We start from the raw sequence: 18,819 nt of genomic DNA, 5'->3' as shown, positions 1-18,819 counted from the left end.
GGCTGTCACACCAGGGTTGTCCTGGTGAGATACTTCAGCAGCCCAAGCTACACAGCTGAGAGAACATCTGCATCCAGGCTGGACACAGGGACATGAACACACCCTGAGTTATTTCTGGGAACTCTGCAAAATGATCCTCCCACCAGAGGGATTAGGATCTTTAATAGTATACTCACCACTGTACCAATGGAGACAAAGATGGAGTGCTCCTACTTAAAATAATGACATTCCTCAAGCTAATGTTTAATTAAAAAACAGTAAAACACAGTAATTTAATATTATGGGTCAAATAACACTAATGAAATTAATGATCTGACTATTGTTAGTCTGTGAAGACCTGACAATTATCTAAAAGTTTTAACAGTTATTTTTAAGTTTATGCATCTCAACACAGTGAATTATCATTCTATTTGTATGACTGATTTCTTCCTCTCCCTCACTCCTACCCCCATGTTCCTGAAACTTGTAATTTCTAGACCAGCAGCTGTATCTGCTGTCATGTTTGAGAAGGCAGTGAATGAAGACATGGGAGCAGTATAACAGCTATGACACAGAATTGCCGTTCCAAGTCATTCTTTGCTGAGGCTTTTGAGGAAGTGTCTGTGTGTCACCGTGTGATCACTCAATTAAATCCTCTGAGAAGGCACTGCCAGCTCTCAAGCCCCTTAAGCAGCGCTAAGATCTGCAGCCAAGCCACCCGAGACATAAAACCAATTTATTCACCCCCATCCCAGGCAATCCTGGGTGAGGAAGTACCTGGAGTGATGTCTCCATGCTAAGCTAGTTGTTCCAGAAGGTGGGAGTGGGACAAGCCAAGGGAGGAGCAGAGAGGAGAACCGGGGTGCAAACAAGGTGCTGTCATAATTAGGTCATCTCGTTTCCCTTTGCAGATCCCCCTACTGCAGTAATCTATTGTTCTGCCCCACGAGTTGTGGGAGGGATGATGTTCATTTACTGGCTCCTGCTGCTCCCCCATGACATTTTATGCCCAAGTTAAAACCACAGCAATTTCACCAAGAGGAATTAAGGCTCAGGTGATGGATCCTTGTCTCTCACCATAATCCCTCTGTGACATAATAAAACCCTGGGTTTATGTCACTTTCTCAAGGAAGATGCAATTTATTCCTCTTGTGCTACAAGCTAGATGTGACTGACAGAAAACATCTTTAAAAATGGCTTTTTTGCTATTCCTGGAGGTTGCACTCAATGCAGAACTTCCCATTTTACAGGAGGAATCCTGTGAATACTGACAAAAACATAGACATGGTAATAACACTGCAAAAAAAGTCTTTTAAACTATGTTTACTGCTTTTAGCATTTAGACAGGTCTTATCTTGAGGTGCATGCATCTGTAGTTCCTCTCTCCAGAATGAACACAGGACAATATTTGCCCTTCTAAGCCAGAAAGCAAAGAGCTGCTATTTGTTACATATCTCAAGCCAACACCTTACCAGAAGGAAATAAAGGAAACTTTCTTGAACGAAGAAAGCTCCTCAAACTTGAAACTGGAAAGCTAATTTAATGTCAATTTTGTATTAAAAGTACATGAAATTCCCTGTGTCAAAGTTCAAAGACAAGAAAAAAAAAAGGAAAAAATTGAAAGGTACATGTTTTGAGCCAGGATTCTCATCTATCATGTCCCTGAAGGTGAGTGACCATTTCACTGAACTACCCCATCTCATCCACGTGTGAAGCCCTTTTTCTGTCACTTATTTTTCTAAAAAAAATATTTTCTTAATTTTTTTCACCTTCTCACATCAATCTGAATTTTGTACATTAAAAAAAAAAAAAAAAAAAACCACCAAAAAAAACCCACCAGTTTTTACCTTTAATATCTTTCCCCTTTCTGGGGTTCCTATGGAATGAGAAAAGGGATTTAAAAAAAATGAGGCCAGGACTAGAAAAAAAATATGCTGCAAATAAACACTCAAAATAAGCTAAAGAAAACCATCTTTGGACTTTGGAAATTTGTTTGGAATAATAGGCAAATAGGATTTTAAGCATGAAGAAAAGATATAAACCTAGAAATAGTATTAATGAGATTGGAGCTGTTAATGACAAGACAGAATTAATTTTATTTCTTTTTAGACACAAAATATCTGACAGACAGACAATCCTGGAGACCAACACCTCCACTGCTGAACCAGTCTTGAATCTGCTCAGTAACACCCTACAAGGGAACTCAGCAAGATTTGCACTGATGAGACCAAGGGCAGAGACTTGACTAGAGGATGTCCTGGCATTTATCTGAACAAACGTGAAAGTCTGCATTTAAAGGTTTGTCTCACTGAGCTCAGGCAGTATTAAAAATTACACTGTGATAATCACTGTGCTGCAGCCTTCTATTAAATTGGGAATCCACCTGTGGGTCAGGAGGGATGGGAGATTGATTGCCCACTGGCTTTCCCCACTTTTTGTCTGCCTGGAGCAGTTGCCAGCCTGGCTCCTCAGGATTCAGAACAGATTTATGACTGTGGTTCACAGTCCAGGCCACTGAGCAGAATCTGAGCTGCTGGAGATATTTCATGACAGGGTGTAAAGAAACCAGCCTTATACTGAGTGTTCTTCACTGCCTCTGACTCCATGATGTGAACAATTACCTGTAATATCAGTGCTTCACTGTTATAAACAACAGCAGGGGAACAGGAGGAAAAAAAAAGGTAAAAACAAACAATCCAACAAGCCTTTAGGAATATTGCAATGTACTCTCTGGCACTTTTAGTGTTGACAGAACTAGAAAAATAAGCCAAACCATATTGTAATACTTCACTTCCTAAAGCATTGTGCCTTTGAAACATGGAATTCTAATGCTGCCAAATTTAGTGAAGAAATCATGATAAATATAGCTATAAATCTAAATTGTTCTTTAAACATATTTAAATCTCTCCCTCAAGAGCATAGAAAAATAAGCATGCAAGAGAGATCACCTTCTTGCTAAAGCAGTTCTTCTTGATAATTCATTAGTTTTCATTCACCTCCTTCTTGATTTCTAAAAACAATTCTGGAAAGTGAAGCAAAATTAACTTTTACATGCCCAGTCCTTAGACTACCAAGAAACTGTACATGACCCTTTATAAACCTAATCCTTGATGGTCACCAAAGCTCCTGAGTATCAGGAAGGTGGAACTTGACCCAAAAATATTCACTCATGGAGGCTGGGTTTTTCATTTGTGTTCTTACCCTTGTTCTGACTAATGCTCAGATAAGTTCTAAACTAAAACAATATTTCTTGATTAACATCCTGGATATTTTTTTAAAACTGGCTGTGAAGGCTTTAAGAGGTTTATTTATAGCAGCTCCTCTCTTCACAATATAAACAAGATAGACAAAGTGAGACCCTCTAGAAAAGAGAACTCTCAGACAGGTTTTTGCCTGGGACATCAAAATGAACACCTACATTTTCAAAAGCCAAGGTTTAATTTTTTAAAGCAAAGCCCTGGGCCCCACAGAAGCTGTGAGGGTAAAATGTTGCTCTTCAGTACTTGCTCCTGAAAGCACAAGTGAGAAAATCCTGGGATATCCTGCAGGGTCAGCTCTCTAGGGCTTCCACAAGGCTAAACATAACAACCTGTGGTTGTTACACATGACTGCCCATTAAAAAAATCCAATCTATTAAAGACATACATGAATGGAATATGCTGAAGGGAGAACAGGGCGAATCAAGACTCATATTTCATAGATATGTATCTTTAATTAAATTTTACTCACTTTATTTACTGCTATGGATAACAGCATCAGGTTACTCCAAATTTTTGTTAACTCAGTAAGTATGCAGGCAATGACTTTAGCAGTTGGTGAAAAATATGTCTGCCCTTAACTACTTCCTAACAATATTTGTGATGCTCAGTTAATATTGGCTGTTTAAGATTTTTAAGCTGAATTTTCTCTCTAAAGCAGTCTGCAAAATGTGGAGTAGTTATTACAGACAATTCACTTAATGTAAGAAGTCTCAGTCATAATGCCATCTTTTTAAAAATTTCTGTAGTGTAACCTGAATAAATTCTGCAAAATAAATAAATATAAGGAAAAAAAATCCCTGAAACACTTGTTCTAACTGATTTATACAATGATTTTCATGAAAGGTTCTGTCTGTTTGTGTGTCTGGTACAAAGCAGTTGGAAAATAACATGACTTTCTCTTTGAAAATGGAACTCACTTTTACGAAGCAACCTGAACTGCACAGAACTTGCCAAATAGCTCCTCTTTAATATTGGGAATAAATTCCATTACTCTCATAATGAGATAATCAGAGAAAACATCAAGACATAATAAGTTAACCACAAAAAATACACGCATTTTGTCTGCAATAAAATGCATGGTCTTTGTTTGCTGTCCTTTTAAAAGTAACCTAAACCTACTTTATCCATACTTTTAGCAAAATATCCACATGCACTGCTGCACTGCCTCCTAGGATAATCTTGGCAATTTCTATATGTCAACGAAAGTAGGATTTCACACTTGTTAGATGGTAGAAGTTCATGATCCAGAGTGCAACTGCAATAAACTAAATCTGAAATTCAAGGTAAACAAAGCATTTTCAAGTAAACTGTTGAGCCACTGCAGCTTTTCCATGGATTCTGGTAAAAATGACATTAATGCTCCCTGCTTAATTTAGCAAGAAAAAAACCCAAACAACTGGAATATAAATATAAACAGAAAGATCTCTGGTGATTTCTTTTCATGTGTCAATAATTTTGTAAGGCTCCAGAGCGCCGAGGCAAGAGGACAGAGTGAAAAGGCAGCAATGAAATAATTCCCTTGCCATGCCTGCCTCACAACACCCAGCAGCACTATTAGCACTATCCATTTCACCCAGGAGCAATAAACTCACATTTTTTGGAATGCCCACATTATGCCAGAATAATATAAAAATAGATGATGAAGCAAAAATGAGATGGATTTAGCCCCGGTGTCCTGCAGTAACTGCCATAATTGCACAGCCAGCTCATTATAGCAAGTCAGTCCCTTGAGCCTCCCCTGTCCCAGTTAAGTGACAGTAATAGAAAGCAGCTGTATGAGGACATCAGGTCAGCAGAATCATTAGCCCCGAAAATTGCATCCCCATCCCTCCTGTGCAGCAGCCAGGCGTTCACACACCATCAGCCTCCCAAACACGAGGTCAAACATTATGATGAACTTAACCCAGTAACTCCATTAACAGTGACCCACGGCTCGCATCTCCCAGGCAGCCCACACTTCTGGAAACTTCCAGCAGTTTAATGAATTTTGGTCGCTGCCCTGTGCCCTGGGCTCGCCAGCCCTGGGGCAGTGCTGACCACAGAAGGGCCAGTGCCCATGACAGGGGACACCCCTGGACCCTCGGGGTCTCATCTCCTCTGTTGAGGGACAGGAGCTGGGTAATGGCACTGCCAGAGCTGAGACATCTCCCAGCTCTGCCCAGGTCATGGGAAGGTGATGCTGCTGGCAGCCACCACCATAAACAGGAGTAGCAGGACATCTTACCCCCCATAAAATCTCACTCAGATAACTCAAACAGGACAAGCTGTCCTTGTAGGGAGTCATTTTGGTGCCATGGGGTTAACACTGGGCTGGCACCTCCCAGGTGCCAATAAACATCTTGGTTTGAAGGGAGATCTGACAAGGTAAGCTGGATTTCTGTCTGACAGCCATCTACTTTACAACCATAAAAGCCTCACCAAACTTTCACAGAGTAGAAATCTTCCATGCATTTTCCTGGAAATGTATGGAGTTTCTCCCATGAGTAGGGTGCCTACTCCATGGTTACTGCCCTGGGGTTAAGTGAAGGAATCTGTACATTATCGTTATTTTGGTGGTAAGTTACATTCAACTCCTAATCAATACCATTACTTTTGCAAGCTTTAATATAGGTACCTTGATATAATGCACTGTTTTATGATGCCATAATCTACTATACTTTTTTAGTTTTATGCAGTGTAGCAAGTCATTCTGATTAAGATCTTCCTTCCATCTGTTGTCTTTTGTCTGTTTGTTTGTCTTAATAAATAATTCATTTTTATACAAATATATCTGATTTGCCATCATTAGAGCTTGCAGGACAAAGCACTTCAATTATACCTTTATAACTTCCTTAAATTTAAACTGTTGCCAAACCTGAGGCTAAGGAAGGATTTCCCTTCATTTAAAACCCTTTCTGGGAAGGAGTTCAAATGCACAAAGGAGTTCTTTCTGCCCCTTTTTGGGACTCAGGGCACCTCAGAGTCCCACACGTGTGTGAGGAGCAGCTGGAGCAGCTGTGGCAGGAGCTGGGAAGTGAGACTGGGCAGTGTGGTGGCCCAGGGTGCTTCAGTCCCCAACAGCCACCCCCAGGAGCCACTAGCCATGGGCAACAGTGGCCTCTCAGCCCCTCTGCCACTGCTCTGACCAGCAGATTCCCCTCCCAAATAAATCCTTCTACGAACACAACGTCCCCCTGAGAACAGCAGCTGCACCTTTGCGCGCTCCCAGGTTTCAGGGCGTTGTTTGGAGCTGGGTGTGGGTTTGAGGGACAGTAATGAGAAGCAGCACAAAGTGTGGGCCAGGTCCTGAGGCAACAGCCACAGGCACAGCTGTGCTGTCCTCAGCTGCCAGGGGCTGAAGGTCTGGCCTGGTACAAACACAAATTCCCGTATCCCAGGGGGACATGTTGCCTCCTCCATCATTTATCCACCCATGCTCTGAGGCCACGAGGCACAGAAATGAAGATAGAGCTCTTTGCCAGTGTTCCCATGCATTTTGATTAAAATGCAGCCTGTGAAGTCAGCCAAGGTCCTCTCAGGTCTGGATGCTCACTCCCTCCTTTCCCAGGGATGAGTCTCCTGGCAGCACCAGCGTGTCCACAGCCCTTGGGCAAAGCAAGGCCCCGCCTTCGTGGTCCTGTTGAGTTTTGGTCATAAAAGCAACAACCCCTCTATCAATGTCAAAGACTAAACAAGTTTGACTATATGCTGATGTTCTTCAAATTGTTTCTACCAGCACTAGTTCTGGATGGTTTGTTTTGGGGAAATTAATGATGAGACGCCAAGGTCGTTGTACCTCTGCTGTAGCGAACAGATGTTGACACATTAATGCCACAGGCCTGTGCTGCACTAGGACAGAGCTGCTCCTGCTTGTCACTGCATGAGCTGAGGCAGCCACACCAAGCAGCCCAGTCTAAGAAATTCACCCTAAAATGCAAACATTTGAAGAAAAGAGCTCCTGCACTTTCCAAAGCCATTACTGTGTATAATCATCATCAAAACACACCACTTTTCTTTTTTTTAAAAATCAACCCGAAGCCAGCAGAACAATGAGAAACCAAATCTTTTTTTCCTCGCAGCAGCACAGATCGTTTTCAATGCCATTTGTAAGCTGCCTATTTATCCCTGACATTCACAGCTTGAGTATATCTCCAGTTCAGGTCGCTGTCTTACACCGAGGTAGAGATAATCAAGTATTTTTCCATCTCTTTGCTGGGACGACTCCGAGCTGATGGTGCATATCCATAGCTCTGTTAACCTGGTGTGAGATTCTCGTGGTAAACTGCACAGGAGGAAGACATCACCATTCCCAAAGATTCCAGTCACTAGGGAAAGCAGCAGCCTCATGACTGGGAGGGAGGAGGTCTGGGGTAGTTTGATGTAAACTGAAATAAACATTTCCTTCTTAATGACCTCATAGCAGCAACACTTTTAAAACATTAAAAAAGGGGCTGGGAATAGATCAGTAGGATGAGAGCAGTGAGATACTTCACCAGGATAAAGTAGTGCACAGCTCGTTTACCTGTGGGGAAGTTTAAGATTTGTGGTCAGTATTTTTCAGTTTTAACTACCTAAAATACTTCCTTTAAATGATTTTTTACTATATTTGGGGGCTATTACTGCAAAATGAATTACACAAAACACATCAGTGCCCTAAGAGTTAGCTACATAAGTGCCATGTGTCAGACAATTCAGAATTTTGAGTCATATTTTAAAATATGTAACTTCTGACAACGAGACAGTCACTGCAGCAGGAAATGGATAGCAATTCTTCCATTACCCCAGCCCCAAACGGGGGACTTAACACCAGCACAGCTTGAAAGTCCATTTAAACTGTGACAGGGCTGTAAAAAGCCCTTAACAGAAGCGTTTCCTAAGAGAAAGACTCATCTGTTTCTAAGCTACAGCTGTTGTTCATTCAATACTGATAGGCAGACAAAATAAGAGATGTATCACTCGGTCTCAAACCCAGATGTAAGCTATTCAAATCCTTTGCTCCTGATTTCTCAGCATTAGTAGGGTTATACCTGTCTCTTGGCTGTGTTTAATGCTGCAAACCTTCCTCCCTCTGAACTGGGACAAATAAATTTGAAATTTCGCCCATAAATACTCCCCCAACACTTCCAGCAGTGCTGCAGAAGCCATCCTCACAGCCTCCCCTTCCCCTTCTGACCATCACCCAGAGCTCACTGACACACCAGTTATTAGAATTCCTAACAGGTACGAATATGAAAAGAGCCTTAATCCTTGGAGTGAAAGAGCACAGCAAGAGATGCTTATAATTTCCTAGGGCAGGAAGAAAATAGTGCAATGAATTATGTAAAATACTTTAAATATGGGCACTACTGAAAGCCTTAAATTAGGAAGCAGAAACTGTCAATAAACAACAGCTATTCTCTTCAGGAGAGGATCCTCTGACTTTAAAGGTGTGGTTAAAAAGCAGGATAATGTACAGGTAATATTCTGTACATTTCAGAATTAAAATCTAAGCAATGTAATGAAATGCAGTAACAAGTGGTTTCCCTCAAGGGTCCTGTAGAAATAGCCTTGTGTTTTGGAATCTTCCCTGTGCAAAAAAAATATTCAAAAATAAATCAGCTTTTCTTTAAGCTCTCTGCTCCAGGATTTATGTACAGTGAATGATTAAAAATAATTAAGAAGTCCATGCAAATGCTTTCCAATTACAATGTACCCCTTAAACATCCTTGATCAGAAGGCTCTAATACTAAACCAGGTCTTGTTGAAAACCCCTTTCAAAGCCGATGAAAGCCTCCTGCTTATGAACCTTGAGCCAGGTCCTTCTGTTTAGACCAAGGGAACATTACAGGGCTCCATCTGTTCAAGATGATAAACCAGCAAAAAAAACACCAACAACCAGATTTGGGAGAGAGAAATCACGTCAATATAAAATAAAAGTAAATTCAGTTTCACTTAAAGGAGACTTTAGTGGAAGTTGCTGTTTAAAAACAGAAAGAACACAAAACATCACTGAAGCCCCACATAAAGCACCAAGCCACAGCCAGAGCGGATCAGGAACACACAGTTGTGTGCTGCTGATGTAACTTGTGTGTGCAGGCTGGCTCCCTTTTACACCCTGATTTCTTTTAGTTCTGAGGGAGGTGACTGCTTTAAATGAGAAGAAATTTACAGGTGATGTTTCGGGAGCTGCCAAAAAATTAACCCAGACCCTGTATCAGAGCAGCCAAGGCTGTGACCCCCAGTCCAACACAAATAGTTCCTAAAACCAGTGGTGTTCAGCACAAGCCTTGGCATCACGGGCAGTTCCTCCTCCAGCTGTTACTAAGAAACAAACCATACAAGAGTTCTGCTTTTCACTTTTGTACTTCTGACTAATCATCACCATTATTCCACAGGCTACCAAAGTGAGGCTGTCACCTGCCTTTTGACTTCCCTGACTCCAGGCTGTTTGTCACCTCAGCAGGGCCCGTTTCTGCTGATTTCCTCAGGACCCCCATCCCCACAGGCTCAGGGCAAGAACCCCTACCTAAAAGGGGAGGGGGCACAGGGGACAAGCAGCTCCTCGGGCTGCTAAAAGATAATCTGACATAACCTGACAGAGGGAAATCGTGGCTCAAACAACTGCTCTGAATCTTGTTTCCACAGCTGAGGGAAGTTTAGACAACCCAGCAAATCTAGAAATCCAAGCAAAAAAAGCAAACTCCTCTCCAGTCACAGCTCTGGGGGTAGGTGTGAAGGGCAGGGTTGGCATGGAATCAATCCCGTGTGGAAGCTCTACTGCACTAAATGCTGCTCTGAGATGCTGGCTCTGTTTGTGGTACCAGCCTGCCTACACCATGCTTGCTCTAAAACCACTTGTCTCTATCCACCAGTGTTCCCATCAGTCCATAGTGTTAATTTTTTATTTCTCAATCAAGAATTCATGGAGGTTAGTGTGACATTGCTGCAAATACCCTCACAGCCTAGTAAATGTAAATAATGGATACGACTCCAGAAATACCAACCAGCCTCTCGTTGTTTTGGGACACTTAAATCGTGCCTGCCCCAACTCACCTGCCAGTAAACAAACAGGCTTCTCTCTGCACTGCAGTAAATCCCTCATCTTTCAGGAAAATTAAATGTGTCATTGAAATGGCTGCAGTTTTGGTAAGTGCACACAGACATTTAACTGTGACAGTGCTCACAAAGATGCACGGACTGCAACTATCTCCCTTCAGAGAACATTTTGCAAAATGCTAACAAATTTTCAGAAGCTCTTGTGAATTTTAAGACAGTTATTGCATTTCATCCCCCATTGCAGTAAACTACATCTCCCTCTTTAGATTTCTGCTAATTTCTGTCATTTATTTAAAAATTCTATAATGAACAGCTGCTATTGAGGGCCCATTTGCTCCTCCTGTTTTCCATTTAACCTCAGAGATTGCAGCCTCCCTTATTTCCTTTGGTGTTGAAAAGTACTTTTACAGCATTACCGGCACATTTGTTAGATTTCTACTAATTAATTTTCCATGAACCTTTCAGCATGAAAAAGAAAAAATCTCACATTTCTGCATGAAAAATGAATTATATTTTCTCCATTTCCTTAGAAATTTACATTCTGGGCTCATCTGTGCCACATATTCTTTATGGATAATGAGCAAGGCATCCTCACTTAGCTGTCACTGAGGCAGTGAAATGTTTACAGTGTGCACTTTGGAGATTCTGGCAGCTTAGATTCCAAGAATATTTCTTATTCACGACAATAAGCCCTGTCCTAAATTTCCCTTGCACATGAACAGAAAAAGATTGATCTGAAGAATCCTTGAACTTTGCTGACCCACAGTAATGCTGTTTTAAGAAAGGTTAGTTCAGATACTTCACGCTCATGATCTGTTTCATATGATGTGACAAAGAGTCTTTTATGCCCTTAACATCCTGCAGAACTTCTTGGGAAACTGAAAATATCAACTAATGAAGAGACAAATACCTTCATTATGAAGCTTACAAACAGAATACACATTGTATAGCTTTTGAGCATATTCTCCTACCATATTTATTCTGTAACGTTTTGGGGACAGACTATTGACAGGCAGAAGAAACCTCATGCATGGATCTCCTGCCAGTTTTGTGCAGGAGGTTTCACCTGACTCATGAGAAATATCTCTCTTTAATTACCTCTCTGAAGTCATTCTTTAGCAAAGTTATAAGAATATGCCCGTTGTAAAGATTGTGTCAAGATTTCATTTATGTGCACAGGTCTGGCCACAGGCTCACAATGACATACTTAATCCTCTGGGCTTTATTGAACCAGGGCCTGGAAAAAAATGATCCTTTTATGCTTCGTTCTTAGAAAACCTCATATAGTTTGAATAAATCTTTGAAATGTAACCAAAAGAATCTCACACGAGATTGTCTTTCATTGAAGTCATAACATCCAATTCATGTAGATACAGTTGGAAGGTTATTGCTGTTAAGTTTTGAACTTGGGCTATGAAAGACATAAAAAGTGACAGATTTTCTCCCCCAAAAGGAGAACGGTGCCTGCACAGAGCCCTCTGCAAACGTCTCCTTCCTCAGCCCAGCCCCTGCACCAACCTGAGCCTACTCAAACCTACTGGGATTGTTTTCTGTAATCAATCAAATTTCCAAGTGTAATTATTAACATAGAGTTTAATTAAATTAATCTGTTCCTTTGGACACATTCTAAAGAAAAGTCAGTTACTGAATGTTAACAATTCAAACACTTCAAGTGCCTTTTCGAGTTCTGAATTGGAAAATCTGGATTAATTCTCAAAGGCCTCTCCTATAGTTACTAATTCTAAAGGAATTTTAAAAATATTTAAACCTATGTTTTCCATATATTACTCCAAAATGTTCATCAGGAGTAATTGCATCTTGCAGAATGAAGCACCTTTTGCCATTCCAGGAGTGTTGGTATGACTTTTCTGACATTTCAGCAGTTCTACTGCATATATTATTTTCCCTAGAGAGCTACATTTAAAAAAAAAAAATTAAAAAAAGATATTTTTGTTGCATAAAACTCTGGCACAGTAGGTGGAATTGCAACCCTAAGCCTTCTCAGACATACAGAAAAATCCCAATCTAAAGCAATGCTGTTTTCAGACAAGTTGTTGTTTTCACACCAATTATCCTGTGGCTCAGTAACATCTTGATAATAAATGAAATAATGTAAAAGTATTTCTTGCCAATGATAGAGGCCCCCCAGCCTTTTTAAATTTTCATATTAACTTGTCAGAGGTGAATCTCTCAGATCTGAACTGGCAGCTGTGAATACACAAACAGTATTTCAGTATTCTCTGCAATATCACTGGGTTTGACACACTGGATAGTGATGGGAAAAGTACTTTCAGAGTTACACCATGAGAGGGGCAGAGAAAAAAGGAGTTCTGCACTCTGTGCCAGACTCTAGATTTCTGAAGGTTCATTGCAATACAACCAATCAGCTGCAAAAGGATAAAACCAAGGTTTTCGTGTAAGCAAAGGGAAATTGTACCTGATATTTCTTTTTGTAAACCTAATGGCCCCCAGCCTACTGTGGAACTCCAAATTATAACTTAGATAATGATAGCAATTATAGACAGGAGATAAATTATTATACTAGATCTTCATACAATAGCATTAGACCTTCAGAAGGTCTGCTAAGGACTCTGACAGAGATGCTAAAATCAAGGCAAGCAAGAAACTAGCAGGAGATCCAGTCAAGCTATAAAGGTTATACAAGACAATCTGTTATGATCTCTAGTCTCAGCTTTTGAGGTCCGTGTTCTCCATTTGCAAAAAAAAAAAAAAGAGATGCAAATATCTTGAATGTGAAGAAACCAAGGAGTTCATCTTTCCACATAAGTTCAAAATCAAAAGGAAAAAGTGAATATTGGCAATTCTAAGTTCAATTTGGAGCGACTGATCCAGAGTTCAGCCTATGCAGCCAAGTTAGAAACCTTCTACCCAGCCTTTCAATCAATGTTCAGATATGTTAGCCCTGAATTTGTCTTTATTCCTCTGAGTCTTTGGGACTCCAGACTTTCCCATTCCACTCTAAAGGGAAACTCACTGCTGATGATGTGCAGAAGACACGTCACAGGTAAAAGAGGTACAACCAAGCACCTGAGACACACTTAAAGCCAAAACTAGGGTTTAATTCCTATTATAAACTTGAGGCAAAATTAATGGCCACCCCTAGACAGGACAAGGGATAGTACAAGAGGAGCATCCTCTGCGTTCAGAGACCGAGAATATTCTATAGAGAAATGTGGGATAAAACTTCTGCAAGAAACTGATTCAATTGGAATTCTGTCTGCATTTAGAGCCTAATACAAATTCCAGCATTTCAGTTAAAAAAAAAAAAAAAAAAAAAAAAAAAAAAATCACATCCCTTTCTACCTAGGAGATTTGAAAGATGTATTTCCTAGAAAGTATTACACAATTAAGCTATTTTTACTGCTGTGTATGCTACAGAAAACCAATTGTCAGAGAAACATTTCACATTTTTCTCCTCAGTTGTTTTTCTGTGAAAAGAGAATTGAAAATAATTTAAACATTTTCCTTAATTTCCCCACTGGAAAGGATAGTAGGAAAGTCTGACTACCAGAAAACATGTATCATTGATTTTTTTATATTCTTACTTGTGAAGAGACATATTCCATTTCTCCTTTCAAGGAGAGGATCCCTGATAGCCATTATCCTGTTGTTGGAAAGGGAGAAAACTGCATCTTCTCCTATTATTCACCTGTTCTCACACTTCACAGCTTACTTGCCAGTGGAAACCTTGTGAGAAGGCTCATACTAAAGGAATGAAAAAACCAGAAAACTTTCAACATTACCAAAATAATGTCTGTCTAAAGGATGCTAACAGACTTAATTCCAAATGCAAATGGAGAAAAAAAATGTTAATTTAGAAGAATGAAGTGACATAAACAAAATTGTCTTAATTGTGCTTATCAGAAAACTTCCCTATTGTAATTGTGATTTAAATATTGTGGGCATAGGCTTTGATTGCCTGAACAATTCCATTGATTACATATAAATTTGTATTGAAATGCAAACCTGCTTTAATTCAACCTTTCACTTTTTTAACATCATCCAAAGCAGAACTGTAGAATATTCAAGACCCCACCTTGCCCCACCCCCAAAAGGACTCAAGTACCCTCCCTAAACATGTGTTATTTGTTTTCCCCTCTCAAACCCAGTTTATTTCACATAACTGATTTAGAGAGCAATCAGGTAGAAGAGCATCCAAGAGCATCACAACTGCAGAGCAAGAGGAGATCCAGCTGGTGCTGAGCTGGAGGCAGAAATGATTTTACCCACGTGGGTCACCATTAACATCAGTCCTGAAGCCACAGTCACCTCCTGGCATTGTTCAGCAGCTCTGGCCTGAGTTGACTGGGTTTGTGTGAGGAGGGAAACCAGCTACAGCCACTCAGCAAAGCACCTGAACCAGGCAGTAAAGTTACACACTGCTCTGAACAACTCAGAGAACTGAAGGATCAAATAAAGTGCTTTTCTCTGCCATCAGCCCTGTATTAGCTTTCTGCTTAATGCTGGCAAATTATCTTCATTTTGTCTGTGGAGTTCACACCATTTTCAGCAGTTGCACTTGCACATCAGTGAGTTGTCACACAGCTCTTGTAATTACTGTGCAGAGGTGCCTGTGCTATCTCCTCCATGCTTTCTGTTTCTCTCCAGTAATCTCTCCTGACTTTGCAAGAAGAGGCTGCCCAGAGCTTGGGATGAAAGAGCAAGTGCAGCAGCACTGCAGAGAGAGATTGTACAACCCATTTTACACTGGTCTTTTCAAAAAACAGCATCTGTCCATCTGCCCCCTGGTGTATTCTGCAGATTCCCATCGTCTCTCTGTCCTGTGGAGCATGTCTGCACCCCCTGCCCTGCTCTGCTGATGGACAGGCTCCTGACACAGCCTCCTGGCCTGGCCCTTCCCCGAGTGAGCAGTGCAGAATATTTCAGCAGCACACACAGCCTGGAAGCTGTGGCTCAGCACTGCCTTTAGCATGGGTGGCAGCAGAGTCTGTTCAGACAGAAGCTGAACTTGCAAACAGCTCCAGCAACCCAATTTCAATTTCCTTCCATGCTTGTCTGAGATGTCATTTGGGGAAATTCATATATTTTCATGCATTTGCTTTCCACAAACTGGCTAGGAAATAAGGAAATTATATGCTCTAGGAGCTGTTGGTGGCCTGTCACATTGTTTTGGTCAGGGTTGCTCTCTTTGTATCGCTCTGAATTTTCAATCATCTACCTGTGACTTAGGGGTGACCCCAAAAAGAACTTTTGGGGCATGAACATGGAAAATAAGCTATACCCTCCTCATCTTAACACTGTGTATCACTGGGAACAACACACAGCACAGCACATGTAGGTTTATGACTCAAGAAGAATAAGCAACAGCAGAGCATCAAAATGCAACTCTTATCTGAAAGAGATTAATAGAAAGGTCACTTTCCACCAGAAGTAAATAACATTTAGTTTGGGGGAATCACTGTAGGTGAAGGAGAAAGAAATGCCCTATTTGATTTGGGGGGAAATTGGTTAGACAGAAGGTACTTCAAAACATAATCAAGAAATAATTAGAAAAAGGAACAAGCCAAAGGACAAACATCTGTGACAGAGGGATGTGAAGAGATAAACAAATCCTATGTATGACAGTTAATTTCAGTTCAGACCAGAATCCTGCTGGGCTACATTTGGATTAGTTTGTAAACACCCTGGGAAAAAAGAAAACTTACATTAATTTCAGTGTGAACGGCATCAACAGCCAAAAGACTGAAAAACCAAACCCAAGAAACTAAAAATATCAGATTTCAGCAAAACCACACCACATAGGGATAACAAATAACAGTAAAGGGAAACTACAGCAATAAACAGACCAAGAATTCTTCACAAGTCATGAGGCAAGAAGACTGAGAAACAAATACTAAAATCCTGCACTCTGGTTTTCTAAGTACCACAGATGAGAGAGGGAAAGGCCCAGCTGGCATAACTCTAGCAGGACAAATCCCTCTTCTAAGGCAGATGCCACTGGAGTCTTCGTGCTTTTGTCTCTTGCTGAGAACTGTGGTTTGTGAGAACTGAAACAACACTGCACGGAGCTGAAAAGGGAACTGCAGTGACACTGAGGAGTGAGGTTAATCCCACTGCTTGCTGGGGGTTGTGCTGACCTGCCCCACAGAATGTTCCTGCAGCTTCCCAAAGGGAGCGTGGCTACCCTTCCTAAAGAGTCTGCAGCAAGAAAGCTCCTCTGCAGGCCAGAAAGGTCAGGGAGGTGTGGTGGGAGCTTCCCAGGGCTGCAGCTGAGCACTGCACAGTGCACCCAGACCAGGGGAACACCCCCGGGGACTTCCAGTCCCCTTCTCTCCCACCCATGAATGAAGCCTAAGAGCAGTTGGTAAATGCAAAATTCTCTGTGGAGGAAAAAAGAGAGAATTCACAAGCTCAAACCCCCCTAATCTGCTCATCACCCTGTTCTGTTTACATTTTGTTTAACAGAAGATGGTCACCTCTATAGACCATGGGCCATGTGGGCAAATACACAAATTGCAAATAATAATCAAGGCACAACTGTGTTGTCACTTCAGCTGTTGGGTTGATGTGCTTTCGTCACGAAGGTGATGAAATAAGTCTAAACCCCTATTTTGTTTGATGGTCATTGCAGAGAAAAGCAGCAGCAAGATGTTGAGAAGCATTGCAAGCTCCCTAATTGAGTCGCTGAAAAAAACCTCTCAATGTGTTTTGTGATTAATTCTTTAGCTGAGTTGAAGTTTGTTTGTGAGCAGTCTTGGGTAAATATACAGTTGCATAACTCGGCCTCACCATAAAATAAGTGTTATTATTAACAGCCCGCTATGGATAATCAAAGTTAAAATTCTTTTTCTGCAAATATTCTGAAGTATTTGTTGAAAACTTGATGCCAGCATGCTTATTAAATACCAATAAACTCATCTGCCAGAGTATTTGGGAAAAGCAAACACAAAGCAGGTGCAAATGAACTCTGATTAAATTTGTTCAAAACTTCAAGCAAATACTAAAGTTAGAAGATGAGTGGAAATGTGCTTTTCATATTTGGCTAACTGTAATTGCAATTTCTATCCAGTCAAACCAGGATAATTAAGCAAAAGACAAAAAATAATCTGGCATCAGGCTGAGCAAAGTAACCATTGCTAAAGGAAGAGAAAAAATACGGGTATAGTGGTGATGTAAACAGAGTTAATAAGGGAATGTTACTACAATACCAAAACTCCAAACAAAGAAATATAAAGCAAGTTGTTATTAGGAAAACTTACTTAGTCGGCATGACTAATTAGTTACTAATAAAATTGCATTAATAATTGGCATGAACCACAATTTCAAGCTAAATTTAGTAACTGAGCACCAGCTCTCAGAACCTGAATTTGTTTTGAGCATTTTACCAGGATTCCTGGTAAAGCAGGAAATATTTTGGCCTGGATTTCCAGCACCATGCAGCAGCTGATGGCAGCTAAACTGCCATCATCTGCTCTAAACATTTCTGGGGACCTCACAGGATGTGCAAAAATATCCACAGCTTTAGGTTAAAGTCAGCTGTCACCTCAATTACATCCCCCTTTGACAAATATGCTGTTATTTGCTAACATCATCACTACAGCTAAAATGAATTAGGTTAAACATAAAGAAATAAAAAAGAGACTACAGCTGAGCAGGAATGTTTGGTTTGGAGCAGGCAGAGAGGACATGGAGAAGAAAAGGCACTGTGTATTTAATAAAGAGGCTACTTTACCTTGGAACACTTCCAGGATGATAAGCAACCCTATTTAAGGAACACAGTTACCTCCTGATTGTCAGCTTATGCAAATGACAGAAGCACAGAAGAATTAAGGGTAGAAGAGTGAAAATTATTTCCAGGAGAGATGAGTGCCTGTTCTTGAGAAGGAAAACACAAAGAATAAAACACTTTGATCCATGAACAAATTATCTGCATCTTCCTTCTGGATCCTATGGATTTGATTTTATCAATAACTGATTTGATTTAAACTTTATAAAGGTTGTTCAAATGTTGTCTGGTACTAAGATCTCTTTTACATGGGACCTGGTTGTTGACTGTCTCATTTGACTGAAAATATGCTTCACCTAGACTTCCATAAGATTCTGAACAACCCAATGGCTACTTCCAAGGAACTCACAGATGGGCAGAGAGAGGAACTTGTTGGTGACAATAAAATCGTCATCCCTTCATCTGAGCAGGAGGAGTCTGAACACTGACAGAAGGTTACTCAACACACAGGAAAAAACCACTGCTCCTTAGTTAAAGTCAGTGGTAAAACCTTCCCAGTAAGTTACTAGAATTAGTAGTGCTTTCATGGGATTTTGGGATGGGCTTTCCAAGAGATTCCAGTCAGGGGAGCAGAGAACACGCTTTTGCTACAGAACAAACCACCCTGTCCTGGGGGGAAACAAAGAGGTGGGGGGCTCCCTCCTGAACACCATTAATGTCTTTGCTCTGTTGCAAACGTCCACCACAATCAGATTAAGAAAGGTATGGAAAAAACCTGCTGGTGCTGTCAAATTTACAGATTAAATGAATTCTTTCTTAAGTAAATTATTGGACTTTCCCAATGGTGACTTTCAGAAA

The 18,819-nt window shown here is 40.7% G+C and overlaps 1 protein-coding gene across 29 annotated transcripts in view; it reads right to left on the bottom strand.

Moving 5' to 3' along the window:
- RBFOX1 (RNA binding fox-1 homolog 1) overlaps positions 1–18,819 on the bottom strand; it is a 1,132,467-nt gene that overhangs the window by 866,283 nt on the left and 247,365 nt on the right. The window contains exon 1 of one of the 29 annotated variants that reach the window (XM_069030303.1): positions 4,832–4,892. The exons of the other annotated variants lie outside the window; for them this stretch is intronic. The gene's annotated coding sequence lies outside the window, so the exon portion shown is untranslated. Of the gene's footprint in view, positions 1–4,831; positions 4,893–18,819 lie in introns of those variants that run through there. 29 annotated transcript variants of the gene reach the window in all.

Source organism: Aphelocoma coerulescens, chromosome 14 (genome assembly GCF_041296385.1).
Source record: "Aphelocoma coerulescens isolate FSJ_1873_10779 chromosome 14, UR_Acoe_1.0, whole genome shotgun sequence".
NCBI classification, from domain to species: Eukaryota; Metazoa; Chordata; class Aves; order Passeriformes; family Corvidae; genus Aphelocoma; species Aphelocoma coerulescens.
The sequence above is the reverse complement of the archived record's forward strand: the minus strand, read 5'-3'. Positions and strand labels throughout refer to the sequence as shown.